This window comes from Puntigrus tetrazona, chromosome 7, assembly GCF_018831695.1.
Source record: "Puntigrus tetrazona isolate hp1 chromosome 7, ASM1883169v1, whole genome shotgun sequence".
In the NCBI taxonomy this organism is placed as follows: Eukaryota; Metazoa; Chordata; class Actinopteri; order Cypriniformes; family Cyprinidae; genus Puntigrus; species Puntigrus tetrazona.
The window spans coordinates 14666920-14682143 of NC_056705.1; the positions used below are offsets into that span (position 1 = coordinate 14666920).

Genomic DNA, 15224 nt, shown 5'->3' on the forward strand with positions numbered 1-15224 from the left:
AGTGCTGGAATGAATTGTTGATTTTATTCATTTTTATTTTTTGGTATTTCCAAATGCTTTCAACAGAGAGATCTCGGCAATATAACACATTGAACACATGTCTTAATACAACTACAAATATCTTAATACTTAACATCTAAATAAAATAATTATAAAGATATACTTATATCTACTTGCTCTATTCTTATACTTATATACATTTTTTTTTTTTTTAGATTGTTTTTTTTTGTTTTTTTTTTAATTATACTTATGTAACTGTTACTATATTATACTTTATCTCGGATAATATTTTAAAACAATTGTCTTAACACATATTTATCTAACACAAATTCTAAATATAAATGATGCTACTTCAAGGTGCCAGGCACTTCTAGACGGGCAGGAGTTTTCTGACTCCACGACCTGAAACAAAACATAAATCAGTGTTATTTATCTTAATACGTGACATTTGGAGCAAACATGAAAAAAAAACAACATTTAGCAAATTCTAATCTTAGTACCATAAACCAGTCATGGAGCTGCATATCCTCCAGAATAGGTCTCTGCTGGGGATCCAGCTGCAGACAATCACAAATCATCTGGCAGCATTCTGGTCAAAAAGTTGAGAGATGATTACAAACTTGTATGTTCCACTTTTTTATAATCAAGTTTCTAAATAGTATACTTTCATATTTGGTAATCCACCTCTTTTTTTTTTTTCTTTGATGAAGATCTTACCTTTGACAGATCAGGTTCGACCACGTATTCTTGCTGATCTCTTGCAGGTCTTCGTCTGCCTGGATAATAACCACACACCATAACGAACAGCAGGATCCCTAAAGACCAAACCGCTGCACGGCTTTGCATAGTAGCTGCCGTTGCTCCAGAGCTCTGGTGGACAGAATATTTCTGTACCTGGAAGAAAGGGGTTGGATATTTAATGCATTTCTACAGCGTGTGCAGCTAGATGTGTTTCCGGGAGCTAAACGACCTGCTAGCAAATGGTAAAACTTACCACTGTAGGTCACATATTCAGTGTCCTTCATGAGCTCGCCGCATCCAAAGTCGATCAACTTGACCTCCAATGTGTCTGGGTTCACCAGGAGGTTTTCCATTTTGATGTCTCTATGGAAGACCCGCACGCTGCAGCAAATGTTAGCGGCCTGAACGACCTGCAACATAAAATGTCGTGCTAGCCCCTCTTTGAGCCTTTCACGGACCTCCACGAAACTAAACAGACTCATGCTAGGCATGGGTCGCTCCAAAACCATGACATAGTTGTCCGGGTTGTCCTGCCAATCCAGGAGTTTGATTATGTATGGAACGCTGGGGTCCTCATTGGCCAAGAGTGTAAGGCCAATCTCCAAGGGAGGCGACTGGGATGGCCAGGCTAAAAGAAAGCATGATGTTTAGTTGAAGGCGGTTTCTTAGATTTAACGTGATATAAGACGCTCAAACTGAAAACAACGACTGAGAAGCAACATTATAAAGAGCACAGGCTATTCACAATTCTGATATATGGCATATCTGGAGTCTTTTCGCAATCTTCACAGCCACCTGTTCAAACAAAGCTAGAATAGTCAATTATCAGGTGCACAGAGATCATTCCAGTCACCAATACCAAACAAGTATGGAAAGTTTCATACGTAAAAACAAAAAAGGAAGCAAAAATGAAACCTTAAGGCCATCCTTAAGGCGAGTCCCTGCATATACACAGCCACCGCCTCCTTCACCCAGCTGGCCCAAATTGTATTGCCTGAATACGTGATCTATTTATAAGATAAACAAATGCAGTTAGCAAAAAATACGCATTCTAGAATTTCTACTAACAATTTCTAATATTCATATATTTAATATTCGTACTGTTGTCTGGCTCCTCCACTTCATTGTCTTCAGTGCGATTATCCCGCAGACAAATCTGATCTAAAGAGGGGAACACACGAGTAATATGAATAAAATATCGCATACTCAAATTACAGTACCTTTTAATTACATTACATGACTTTGTTTCTGAATTAAGATTTTTACTGTCAGGCTTGGCAATGAGGCCTACTAAATCCCTTCACCGGGAAAGTGAGAATGGGCTTATGTCAGTAAACTTACCCTTGTCCAGCTCTTCCACTTTGTCCTCTTTATTCAAACTAGCTGGAATGTTGACATCCAGTTGTTAGGGACGTCCTGCTCCAGCAGTTTCTCTAGAGCAGGGAGGACTTCAGAGACTGGAGGGTCTTGATGATCATGGATCTCGACAACAACACATCCCTGTTGTCGAGAAGTCTGACCTACAGATGGAATATTAATAACGAAGTGGAAAAAATGCTCAGTAACAATTATGGACGATTTAGACAGTGCTATCTTAAGTATGTGAACAAGTGATTTTTTTTTAATTGTACACAAAAACATTCCCTAATTAAAGAATCTCCCTTGAATCAAAACTTCAATCATCTTCTGTGATTGTACCATCATTAAGTCTCCGATACAATGCCGCCTCCTTCTGGCAGACTTCCTCAGCCTTAGCCAGGTTGTATTTCCCAGCTGGCGGAAAAAAGTGAAGAGGACGACATCCCCAGAACTTTGGTCTCCCCTGCCTCTTCTCCCTATCTCATCGGCAGCAGCACCAGGCGTCTCATCGTGAGGATGAGGATGGTGTTCCGGCCTGACGGGGGAGTATTTGAGCAGCACACAGGGCTCGGGTTCGTGTGCATGCTCCCGTTTAAACGCTTTCTTTAGTCTTGAAAACAGCCCCATTACAACAGGTTTTTTTTCCACTCAGAAAAACACTACACTAAAACTTCAACCAACAAAATGAGTTCTAAATTCGAATCCTTTAAATAGTAGGGCGACACGTTCTAAAAGTTCGGTGACGTCACAGAAGTCACGCGCTGATTTTTTTTTTTATTACTATTTTTGAAAAGTACAAGCATTATAACATAGATACAATTATACATACATACAAAAATAATACTACTACTAACAAAAGAATGTACATTCAGATTTGCCAGGGTTAACAAAAAAACATAAAACAATAAGTGTACATCTTAAGACACAAACACTCTCAAAAAGGATGTGTTAATTATTAACACATTTCTTGTGTTATGGCTATTTTAACACATTTTGTGTCATTTAAGTTGATCATGTGTGAAAAATAAAAAGAGCAGCGAGCGCAGAGAAACAACACACTGTGTCCAACACAACATGTGTTAGCTGTCATCCAATCACATTGCTGCTTCGTCACTCCGCAAGTTGAGCAAGTTCGCGCTTCTTTTCCAACGGTGGATGACTTGGATGCACAAATGTAAGGTACTTGGATTTATTTGTTATTACAAATTGTCAAATGTAAAATTGCTATTTTTCGACGGTCAAATGTGAGAGACCGTGTTTTCGAACAGAATAGCAACCGCGTCTGATAGTTAACGTTAAGTTAGTGCGTCACAAATTGTTTTGATTTCTTCTCATAAACATTTTGTTTTGTTGTTTTTTTTTTCTCGATTTGTTGTAAATTACATGTCTGATAGAATGCTACAGCTAGTATTAGGGATTCTCTTAACGAGTTAGCAATGAAAGCGGTGAGGCTTTGTCAATCTGTCGCCTCTCTTTCGTTAAACAACAGAATGTAAGTTATTGTTGTTTTGTTAAATGCCCCTAAATAGTAACATGATTTATCACGGTAACGTTAAAATTTTATTCACATTCGAGTACTCTATCTCAAAAAAGGTGTGTTAATTTGACTATTTTAACACGGTTTGTGTCATTTTATGTATGTGATTGACACAAATTGTGTAACTATAACACACTGGTGTGTAGAAAATGGGCAGGGATAACACAAAATGTGTTGTCCTTAGCTAAACACAGAGGTGGGTTAAGAAAGCACACAGGTTGTGTTGTTTTCAGAGAAGGGACGGTCAGTTATTTTAATGTCAGATTTCGAGAGTGTATCTTTGTTATACGAGACAAACAGATTCTGTTTTTAGAGCTGTGTACTGTAGCATACTATTTTTACTATTTTTATGGCAGAAGTCGTAGAAGTACGAAATTCAGCAAGACTCTTAGTTGAAGATGGGCAGCCTATTTGTCAGAGGTATCGGAAGTTTATGCTAATTTGACGTTTTCGTAAATAAATAGATATTCTTCATTCTCACACTGCTTGTTAAATACTGTTTTACATTGTGAATGTGAATATTATGCTTATATATAAAACAGATTTGTGTTTTTGTTTGCCGTTTTGCAGCTTCAAATGGAGGAGACGCCAAAAACACTAGTGACTGTATTACTTGATGAAAAGGAGATATGCAAAAAACTTCAGCATCTCAAGAGTGTAGCAGAAATAATTGATGCTTCCAAATGTCTCCTACCATGTGCTGCAGAGTACCACAGAATTTTGAAATTTAATGCTGATTTTAATGAATTTATTGACACTGACCTAACTGAAAAAGTGGAAAACAAGGATAAGTTTCAAGTTTTGTTTAAGTCAATTCAGAGAACTGGATCACAGGCATTGGTATGTAATTTCACTTGTAATATATAACTAAAAATGACCTGTGTGTCATGTATATAGATTCTAGAATTATTGTACTTTCCTTAACCATTAAATAATAATATTGATTTCACTTATTTGTTTTCCTTTAAGAATGGAAAGGGGATGCCGATGCAGCCAGTCCAAGTCATCAATAGAAAGTATGTATGTTCAAGGAGGACTTAAGAATAGAATACAAGTAATATGCTTGAAGTTTTTTTTTTTAAGGTTGCACCAAAGAACATACCAGAACCTGGTTCAAGTAGTCAACAGAAGGTTTGTAAGTAAGTGCTGAAATAACAGCACTCTGTTCACTATATTTGTATTACTCTGTTTGACTTTGTTTGCCCATTCCAGAGAAAATTTGTACATTTTGCCAGTTCATGTTGACAAGTGTCTTCATAAGTGAGTTTAACCAGTTCATTCAAAGATGCAAATTCATTCTGAAACAGTATAAGGAAGTGACTTTTGAGTAAGTGAATCATTAACTCATCTAATTAGAAATACTTTGTGTCTCTTATATTTCCAGCGTCAACGTAATAGAATTGATGTAGACACTCTGCGAGCACTAATTGAAAGCAAAGGTCTGAGTATATTGAAGGATTATGAAGCTTCAGGAATGCTTTCAGAGACATCAAGAAAAGTCCTTGTGAAGATAGGTGTCAGTGCGTTGGTGGAACAAAGTGGATTGTAAGTTTACAGTTGAGATAATTTCACTTTTGAAAAAAGTTGAATTATGTAATTCCATGTTTTGTCTTTATTTTACTTAGTTACCCTTGTAATGATGAGAAGCGGATGTTGGCAGAAAGTGTAGTAACACTGTTTCCTTCTCTGAAGATCAAGATGGGAGAAGAGAATGAAGGATTTGTAAGTTGTACTTATTCAAACACAAAGCTCACTTGTAATAAATGCAAATGGAATAGTAAGTGTGACAAACAGGTTACAAATAAAACGAAAATTTAGTGCACATTTTTTTAAATGACCAATATTAGAGTTTCTCAAATAGTAGATACACTCTGCTAGTTTGCTTGTCACACATCATAGGTTTTTGAGTTACAGTTGTTGTCCTTCCTCTCATCCAGGAACATTTCTATGACCCAGTCTCCCACAGTGGATTTATTGAGATGAGACTTAGAAATCTACGGAGGAAACTTTTTAGATGATCAGCGTCAAGTTTACCAACGCAAACGTAGTCGAATCAGTGATTTGTAAATATAAGTAAGACATTAGCCTACAAGAGTCAGGTTCAAACAATGTTTCATTGGAAATTGGGAAGTCCATTAACAGAAAAAATATCCGTCCCAAATGATTTTCCAGTCATGGTTGGATCTTTGGAAAAAAGTGTTCTGTTTGTTGAAAGCATGAAAGACTTTGGCTATGAACTTGACACATGTAGCACTGTTCATGTTTCTCACTCTGTTAATGTGTTTGGTCAGACATTTCAAACTGGTTGTGTACTTGCTTTAAACCGTGACTGAAGAGAAGAGTATCTCTTTGGTGAAGTTCTACGCATAGTTCCACAATGTGAAAAAGGAATTGTTTTAGTTTTTCTTAGAGTTTTATCACAAATGTATTTTCACACACACTTATATGCTTATGTAGTCAAAAGAACCAATGAATACAAAGTTATGAATTTGAGCAATGCTGCTGATATAAAACCACTTCACATAATTTCTTGCAAAGAAAACCTATTTGTAAATCCAAAATATAAAATTGTTTAAAAATGTCTGTATGCAATTCCGATGACATGTGAATATGATGACATGAAGCTTTAATAAATGTATAAATTAAAAAAATATATACATTTTGTATTGCATTCATTTTAAATGGTCAAAAATAGCACATTTATGACACAAATTGTGTGATTTATGACACATAAGTCACTCCTGTGTTAAGAATAATAACACACTGATTGAGTTAAAAGTAACAAAATGTGTTGTCCTTAACTAGACACACAGATGTGTTAAAATATAACACAAGTTTGTTTTGAGAGTGTAGAACCAATTATAAATACATACAAAAATAAAACTACTGCTAACAAAAGAATATACATTCAGATTTGCCAGGGTTAACAAAAAAAAAACATAAAACAATAAGTGTACATCTTAAGACACAAAGGATGAATACAGGGATACAGTTTTCATAGCTTTTACATTAGTAGAGGTATTTATAGGTTCCATATATTTGTCCAAATCAATTTTAACTGAGGTTTAGAGCCAGTAAACTTTTGTTGAATGTGAATATGAATTTTAGCTAACAGAAATCACAAATTAATTCTCTAATATTTAAGAAAGCATCTCTTAAACCAAAATAAAAGTCACTCACAAAATAAGATTGGATGAATGCTAAAAAATCTGATGAAAATGTTTCCGTTATACAAAATGTTCAGATTCCATAAATAATATCGCTGTGGAGAAAAAGCTTGTATATGAGGACAAGAGCATCTTTTTATGAAAATGAGAAAGTTTGATAGGATCTTTGAAACATTACAATTACAAAACGGTAGAAAATTCAGGCCACCAACTTTAGAGAAAATATAGTCTGGGATAATATTACAGAGTGAAGAGGGACCTTTGAGAAACATTTTGTTGTTTAATGTAGCAAAGTCCATTCTACCCCTGTTTTGCTGGATTCATTAATACTGATTTTTTTTTGAGAAAAAAAAAAAAAAAAAGGAGGGGTGCTTTCGAAAACCCTTTCTCTCCAAGGTGAGGTTAATTGTAGTCTAATCCAATGTAACATTAGGTCTATTAACAACGCAAATATAATAATCTGTCTTTTTAAGCAAGTTAATGGATGTGACATCATGAAATGGTTTTAAACAAACCGTGTATAGCAAATTATTCAAAATAATTCAGCAGAGGCAGGGATGCATGGACCAGGGGGGCAAAATCTCACACTATATGCTAACGTTTAACTTGTAATTCCTGTATTGTAGGTTTTGTCGATTTTAAGCAACGTTAGATGTTGTCAGGATAAATCATTGCAACCTGTTCAGCTCACAGACTAAACGTGTCCAACGACATTTAACAAATCTTGTGAAGACATTTGATTGCCACCATTGCATTTTTCAGTCGTATAAATGGCGATCGGGGATGGTTCAACGTAGCGCAACGAAGGAAGAAAAAACAGGCTAACTTGTTTATCCAACCTTTCTTATTTTTATTGGTGTTATAGGTTTCTTATTGCTGTAAAGATGGACGTAGTTTAAACGACGTAACGTTATATTAGAAAATAAGCTAAATGCGCTTTCATCTTGAACATGAATCTGAGTGTAGTCGTATAATTGGCTTGACATGGGTCAAATTGCACAATTAACGTATTATTGTTGCTGTTTTAATTTCTCTACTTCAGGCAACTTGGATTAGAAACTGTGTGGTATCACTAGAAGATGAAATGTGAAACACATCTCTGCCTCTATTGTGGGTTGCAGGGCCATTATCGCTCACAGTGTCCAGAATTGAAGGGAAACGCCCATTCCCGAGCAGAGGGGGGAGAGCTGTCTCGGGAGTAACTCAGTTAGTCTCTCCAGTAAATATGGGTCTTTTTCTTTTCCTGTCACTCTCAGGAACGGTAATAAGTCACACCAGCTGCAAGCTTTAGTTGATTCTGGGGCTGCTGGGAATTTTATGGACATTACTGTTGCTTCCCATCTCCAGTTACCTGTTAACCTCTATCCTCCACTCTGGAAATCATATGCCCTGTGATTGTTCTTGAGGACCTCAAGTCCATAGATCTCTCCCGAGTTCCCTCTGAATATCATCTTTATGGTCTGTGTTCTGCAAAGAAAGAGCCACTGTCTTGCCCCCACAGACCTTATGATTGTTCTATCGAGTTGCTGCCTGGTTCATGCCCTCCTCGTGGTCGATATTCTCCCTGTCCTCACCTGAGCAGAAAGCCATGGAGAGTTATATTAAGGAGTCTCTTGCGGCTGGGATCATTCGGCCGTCCACATCACCCGCAGGAGCAGGGGTTTTTTTTTGTTGAGAAAAAGGATGGTGGACTCAGGCCCTGCATTGATTATAGGGCTCTCAACCTTATCACGGTACTTAATCGCTATCCCCTCCCTCTTATGACTTCTGCGTTTGAGCTGCTTCAAGATGCCGTGATCTTTACTAAACTTGACTTGCGTAATGCATACCACCTTGTACGTATTAGGCCAGGGGATGGAAAACTGCCTTTAACACCCCTTCAGGACACTATGAGCACCTTGTTATGCCCTTTGGCCTCACTAATGCCCCTGCTGTTTTCCAGGCCCTTATTAATGACGTGCTCGAGACATGCTCAACAAGTTTGTTTTTGTGTACCTTGATGACATCTTAATTTTTTCAAGGTCTCTTTAAGAGCATGTGAGTCATGTCAGAAAGGTCTTGGGACGCTCCTAGAGAACCACCTCTATGTGAAACCCAAGAAATGTGAGTTCCACACTACGAACACTCCTTCCTGTTCCTGGGCTTTGTCATTAAGCCGGGGCAGGTTCAGATGGATCCCAAGAAAGTGAGTGCTGTACTGGACTGGCCAGTTCCTACCTCCGTTAAGGAGGTACAAAGATTTATTGGGTTTGCAAATTTTTATAGAAGGTTTGTTCGAACTTCAGCTCAGTGGTGGGCCCCTCTCACTGCCCTTACTAGAGGCAGTCTCACTAAATTTAATTGGAACCCTGAGGCCGAGGCAGCCTTTCTTAATCTCAAGCATTGCTTCACGTCTGCTTCTGTTCTGTCCATTCCTGACCCTGAACTTCCCTTTATTGTAGAAGTAGATGCGTCAGATGTTGGCGTTGGAGCTGTTCTGTCCCAGAGAGGGAAGGATGACAGGCTGCACCCATGTGCCTTTTTGTCCCATCGGCTGAGTCCTGCTGAGAGGAATTACCACGTGGGGGACCGGGAACTGTTGGAGGTTAAGGTTGCTCTGGAGGAGTGGAGGCACTGGCTTGAGGGGGCCAAACACCCTTTTCAGGTGCTGACTGATCATAAGAACCTGGAATACATCCAGCAAGCCAAGCGCCTTAATCCCCGCCAGGCACGGTGGTCGCTTTTTTTCAACCGATTCAATTTTATTTTCTCCTTCCGACCAGGCTCTAAGAATCTTAAGCCAGACACACTGTCTCGAGTCTATGCCTGTGTGTCCCAAGAAGATGCCCCTTGCCCTATTATTCCGGCAGCCAGAATTGTGGCCCCCCTGCGTTGGGCTCTGGAGACATCAGTACGTCAAGCCCAACTACGAGACCCGGGTCCTGATGGAGGCCCAGAGAACTGCTTGTATGTCCCTAAGTCTGTTCGAGCTCAGGTTCTCAAGTGGGCCCACACTTCCTCATTTGCTTGTCATCCTGGGATCACACGCACCCTTGAGTACCTGCAAAGGCGCTTCTAGTGGCCTACTGTTAAGACTGACGTGGCAACCTTTGTCAAGGCCTGTCCCGTGTGCAGTCAAAACAAGACATCTCATCTTCCCCCTCAAGGTCTCCTATACCCCCTGCCTATTCCTCATCGTCCTTGGTCACATCTCTCTCTCCATTTTATAACGGATCTGCCCCCATCTCAAGGCAATACTACTATCTTTGTTATTGTCGACTGCTTCTCCAAGGCCGCCCGGTTCATTCCCCTACCTAAACTTCCCTCCGCCAAAGAGACTGCTCAACTTATCACTACCCATGTGTTTCTGAGTGTTTGGCATCCTCAGGACATTGTGTCTGATCGAGGACCCAGTTTTCATCCCAGTTCTGGAGCGCATTCTGTCAGTGTCTGGGGGCTACAGTTAGTTTATCTTCAGGCTTTCATCCTGAGTCCAACAGAGAGGCCGAAAGAGTCAACCAGGATCTCGAGTCCACCCTGAGGTGTATGGTACACAGCAATCCCTCATCCTGGTCCTCTTACCTGATTTGGGCTGAGTATGCTCATAATACCCTCCGTTCATCATCTACCGGCCGTTCACCCTTCCAGTGCCAATTCGGCTATGTCCCTACTCTATTCTCCGAGCAAGAAATGGATGTGGCCGTGCCTAAGTCCAGTCTCATATCAGACGCTGTAGGAGGTCTGGAGAACTGTCCGGGCTAAACATCTCCGCCACGTCTGGCCAGCGCCAGACCCAGGCCAATCGGAAGCGAAAAGCAGCTCCTTCTCTGCGTGTGGGGCAACGGGTCTGGCTTTCAACTAAGAACCTCCCACTTAGGGTGGAGTCCCATAAGCTGAGTCAGAAGTTCATTGGGCCCTTCAAAATAGCTAGGAAAGTAAATCCTGTCACGTATCATTTAACTTTACCCCGTTCACTTAAGGTTAATCCCACATTTCATGTATTGTATCCTTGTTAAAACCTGTGTTGTGTTCTCCTTTTATCCCAGATAAAACTCCTCCCCCTCCTCGGGTCATTGGGGGTCGACCCGCGTTTACAGTCCACAGGATACTTGATGTTCGTCAAGTTCGAGGGTCCCGGCAGTATCTTGTGGACTGGGAAGGCTACGGTCCGGAGGAGCGCTCCTGAGTTCCGCCAGAGACATCCTAGATCCTGAGTTGATTTGAGAATTCAGAGCTCAAAAAGGGGGCAAAGCTGGAGGGAACGTCAGGAGCCGTTCCTAGAAGGGGGGGGTCCTGTCAGGATTTGTAATCTGCCATGCCTTATTTTCGCCACTTGATGGTGACAATTTTCCTGTGTTTCGTTCTCTCAGCTAATTAGGTTTATTAGTCCCAGCCCTGTCTAGTTAGCTTCCTATTTAAGTGGCTTTCTTTTTGTCATTTGTGCTTGGTTATTTTTGCTTGCTGGTGCCCTTTTGGTTCATGTGTAAGTTCTCTTGAATCATCTCTTTTCTTTTAATTTTTGTCCCTGGGCTTCTGACTTCCTGATTTTTTTCTGTCTACTCTTGAGAGAAGTAATTTGCCTTTTGGAGTAGTTTTTGTTTGGACTGTTTTGTTTTGCCCTGGAAATAAAAGATATTCTTCTTTTTGACTTTTGTGTCTTGCATTTTGGGTCCAACACTTCGGTGGAGAGTATCTTATTACGGCGCTAGAGACCCATGTTCAAGTCCCGGTTCTGACAAATAAATGTTTAAGCTAATGAAGCTGTTTTCTGTTCTTTATTTTTCTATTCTTTTTTTTTTTATTAAGAAAACGATGTAAGAGTTGACTTTGCACTTTAACCAGAGAGTGAAATATTGGCACTGTAGTTAATTTTTGAACTACTTAATGAATGGGATATCTTGTAGCGTTAAATTGCAGTAACACTACTCAGTGTTGAGCAGTGTTAAATTTTTACTCCAATCTCAGTTCATTTTACTCTGAAAATTGGACACTTTTAAGGGTCATTTTATCACCAAATCTGAGTGGGACCAAATACACTCGGGTCCAGTGTTGAATTGAACTCTTAAAGAGTTGTTTTAACACCAAAATCTCTTGTTGATAAGGCTCTTTGCAACCATGAGTTAAACTTCTTTTGAGTTTTCGCTATTAAAGTGTCAATTTACTTCCTGTTATTTTATCTTCATTAATTAGAATTCCTAAGTATGTAACTTGATCTTTCACTGGGATGTTGCATATAGAGCCCCCATTTTGTTGCTGTTCAGTGCATTGCTACTTGCTTCGCTATCCTTGCGTATTGTATTTGTTTTGATGTTTGTCACTTGCCACCGTGAGTATTGTTTTTTCGTTCCCTTTCCCCCCACACTGTAAATCCTCACGCGTTATGTGTTATGATGGACAGGTAAGGACGTCACGTGACATACACTACAACACGCAGGATTCTGTCATCGTCTAGTACTTTAGGTTGTGGCCGCGTGCCACCCCATGTGCTCTTGTTTTGGCTAAACGAGTGTAGTTTAGTTAGGGCGTCTCGGACGCTGAAAACATTTTTCTCTGTATATTTCTGTTTCTAGATAGCTTAGGGGAAATTAAGTAGCTGGATGCTGTTTTTGACTTATTTTCTTTGATTTAGCACCGGCCTCGTCTCTTCTTCCCGTTCCCTCCGTCTCGTGTATTGTTCATGTAAATAGTGTACATGTGTATATACATTTTCCTTTTTTGTTTTGTCACCTCCAAACTTTCAGTATTTAATGATCACAAACAACAACAAAAGCATTCTCTTGTACTTTAGTTTGCTGAGTTTTTTTTGGTCCGCACACCGTACGCACTCTTTACTGTCTGTCTTTTTAAATGTTATATACCCCTAGTACCCCTAGACCTCACGCCGTTAGGTCGTGAATAATAACAATCTTGACATCTTGTAAAGTGTTACCATTTTTCATATACTCCTCTTGGTATGTAATAGAGTGTTTGGTATTTAATATCTTAATTGAATTAGTTTAATGCTGTTTATGGTCAGCAGGTTGTCACGTATTTGTTGTTTTCATGTATCATGTGCTGTGTGTGCCCTACCTTCAGTTAACTGTCTAACTGTATTCAGGTGTCGTGTTAATTATGTCAATTACTTTGTGTATATAGTTCCTGTTTATTTCAGTTCAGTTTGTCCGATCTCGTTATATTCAGTTTGTTTGTAGAAGATTAAAACTGTTAATGTCATATTCTCGTCGAGTGCTCCTTCCTTGAAACACACCGTGACACAGGTCTATTAATGGGGAAAAAACTTTTGGATGTAGTCAACCTGTAAAAACTGTGCTCATTTATGGCTGGGACGTGGTGCTTCTGTTAATCGTGGTAATGTGACTACTGAGCAGCAACTACATGAAATTTTGATGTGATGTTTTCTGTGTTTCTATAAAATTTTTGCCATTTTTATTATGCCTACATGTAATCATGCTTGGCTCCTATTCCAAAGATGCAGCACTGGTGATTTAACTGATTTACCTTAAGCAGGGATTTCATATACGGAAAGAAAACCTTTGAATCGCTTCTGAATTGCCAATATATATATATATAGTTGGCATCACAAAGGAATACATCAATTGTCCGCTTTATAATCAAGTCAGTTGTACTGAAATTTGTGGAAGTGGCTAATGTCATAATGTGTGTACAATGTATGTGTTGTCAACCGACATAGCATACACAGTTTTGACTAAATATATAATTTTATAAATCTTTTAGTCTAATTTGGAACAATTCAACTCCAATCCAAAATTCTGTCAAGCTAACATGGGATGTGTTTTTGTGTGAAGTGTACATGAGTTATGTCATTTTGACATTTCTGAATATTTCTGTACATTCTACACTGATTGTTTGTGTCATGGATGACTGTAGTGCTGAATGAATTGTTGATTTTATTCATTTTTATTTTTTGGTATTTCCAAATGCTTTCAACAGAGAGATCTCGGTAATATAACACATTGAACACATGTCTTAATACAACTACAAATATCTTAATACTTAACATCTAAATAAAATAATTATAAAGATATACTTATATCTACTTGCTCTATTCTTATACTTATATACATTTTTTTTTTTTAGATTGTTTTTTTTTTTTTTTTTTTTTAATTATACTTATGTAACTGTTACTATATTATACTTTATCTCGGATAATATTTTAAAACAATTGTCTTAACACATATTTATCTAACACAAATTCTAAATATAAATGATGCCACTTCAAGGTGCCAGGCACTTCTAGACGGGCAGGGGAGTTTTCTGACTCCACGACCTGAAACAAAAAAACATAAATCAGTGTTATTTATCTTAATACGTGACATTTGGAGCAAACATGAAAAAAAAACAACATTTAGCAAATTCTAATCTTAGTACCATAAACCAGTCATGGAGCTGCATATCCTCCAGAATAGGTCTCTGCTGGGGATCCAGCTGCAGACAATCACAAATCATCTGGCAGCATTCTGGTCAAAAAGTTGAGAGATGATTACAAACTTGTATGTTCCACTTTTTTATAATCAAGTTTCTAAATAGTATACTTTCATATTTGGTAATCCACCTCTTTTTTTTTTCTTTGATGAAGATCTTACCTTTTGACAGATCAGGTCTGACCACGTATTCTTGCTGATCTCTTGCAGGTCTTCGTCTGTCTGGATAATAACCACACACCATAACGAACAGCAGGATCCCTAAAGACCAAACCGTTGTCGGCTTTGCATAGTAGCTGCCGTTGCTCCAGAGCTCTGGTGGACAGAATATTTCTGTACCTGGAAGAAAGGGGTTTGGATATTTAATGCATTTCTACAGCGTGTGCAGCTAGATGTGTTTCCGGGAGCTAAACGACCTGCTAGCAAATGGTAAAACTTACCACTGTAGGTCACATATTCAGTGTCCTTCATGAGCTCGCCGCATCCAAAGTCGATCAACTTGACCTCCAATGTGTCTGGGTTCACCAGGAGGTTTTCCATTTTGATGTCTCTATGGAAGACCCCGCTCGCAGCAAATGTTAGCGGCCTGAACGACCTGCAACATAAAATGTCGTGGCTAGCCCCTCTTTGAGCCTTTCACGGACCTCCACGAAACTAAACAGACTCATGCTAGGCATGGGTCGCTCCAAAACCATGACATAGTTGTCCGGTTGTCCTGCCAATCCAGGAGTTTGATTATGTATGGAGCGCTGGGGTCCTCATTGGCCAAGAGTGTAAGGCCAATCTCCAAGGAGGCGACTGGGATGGCCAGGCTAAAAGAAAGCATGATGTTTAGTTGAAGGCGGTTTCTTAGATTTAACGTGATATAAGACGTTCGGGAAACTGAAAACAACGACTGAGAAGCAACATTATAAAGAGCACAGGCTATTCACAATTCTGATATATGGCATATCTGGAGTCTTTTCGGCAATCTTCACAGCCACCTGTTCAAACAAAGCT

The 15224-nt window shown here is 39.1% G+C and overlaps 1 long non-coding RNA gene across 1 annotated transcript; it reads left to right on the top strand.

The window, feature by feature from the left end:
- Positions 1–5036: 5036 nt before the first annotated feature.
- LOC122348360 lies at positions 5037–5626 on the top strand. The gene is made up of 3 exons (XR_006251312.1): positions 5037–5182; positions 5263–5359; positions 5575–5626. It is a non-coding gene; the product is annotated as an uncharacterized LOC122348360 (long non-coding RNA).
- The last annotated feature ends 9598 nt before the right edge of the window (positions 5627–15224 follow it).